Source organism: Gregarina niphandrodes, assembly GCF_000223845.1.
Source record: "Gregarina niphandrodes unplaced genomic scaffold scaffold00218, whole genome shotgun sequence".
NCBI classification, from domain to species: Eukaryota; Apicomplexa; class Conoidasida; order Eugregarinorida; family Gregarinidae; genus Gregarina; species Gregarina niphandrodes.
Genome location: NW_011645978.1, coordinates 2,501 through 2,985, shown reverse-complemented (window position 1 = coordinate 2,985; position 485 = coordinate 2,501). Strand labels below are relative to the sequence as shown.

The following is a 485-nucleotide window of genomic DNA, read 5'->3' as shown; positions in this document are numbered from 1 at the left end:
AGATACGACCGTCATCGAGTAGTGCCGGTAGTCTAATGGTTAGATACCGCTGAGCTGAGTGATAAGACCCATGAAAAGGGAAAGGGAATTTGAAAACAGATAATTTTTGGGAAGAAAAAGAAAAGGAAACGGAACGATAAGAACCATGGACCTGATGCACCTAGCCCCCGCTACCATCGCCGACCGCCGCCAGACAAGTCCCCTAACAGAGACAATAGAGAGTCAACACGTTCTCTCCCATCCACGAAATGGCGGATTTGACCGGTGTTGTCCAGGCACTGTGATAGTCCTCTTACGCGGCGAGTCGTTGAACGCAAAAATAGTATCCGGTGGAGCTTGTGACTTTCAGTGGTCAACCTCAGCTAATTGTCAGTAAGTTAAATTCCGTGGTGTCTACGCACGGATTCCCGTGTGGTCCAAGGGGGTAGCCTCAAGTTCTACTGTGCAGTGCATGCGCGGGTTCGAATCCCGCTTCGAGTATTCTG

At 49.9% G+C, this 485-nt stretch overlaps 1 non-coding gene across 1 annotated transcript; it reads left to right on the top strand.

Annotated features, from left to right (window-relative positions):
* The first annotated feature begins 398 nt into the window (after window positions 1-398).
* GNI_226460 lies at window positions 399-480 on the top strand. The gene has a single exon. It is a non-coding gene; the product is annotated as a tRNA-Leu (tRNA).
* Window positions 481-485: the final 5 nt, after the last annotated feature.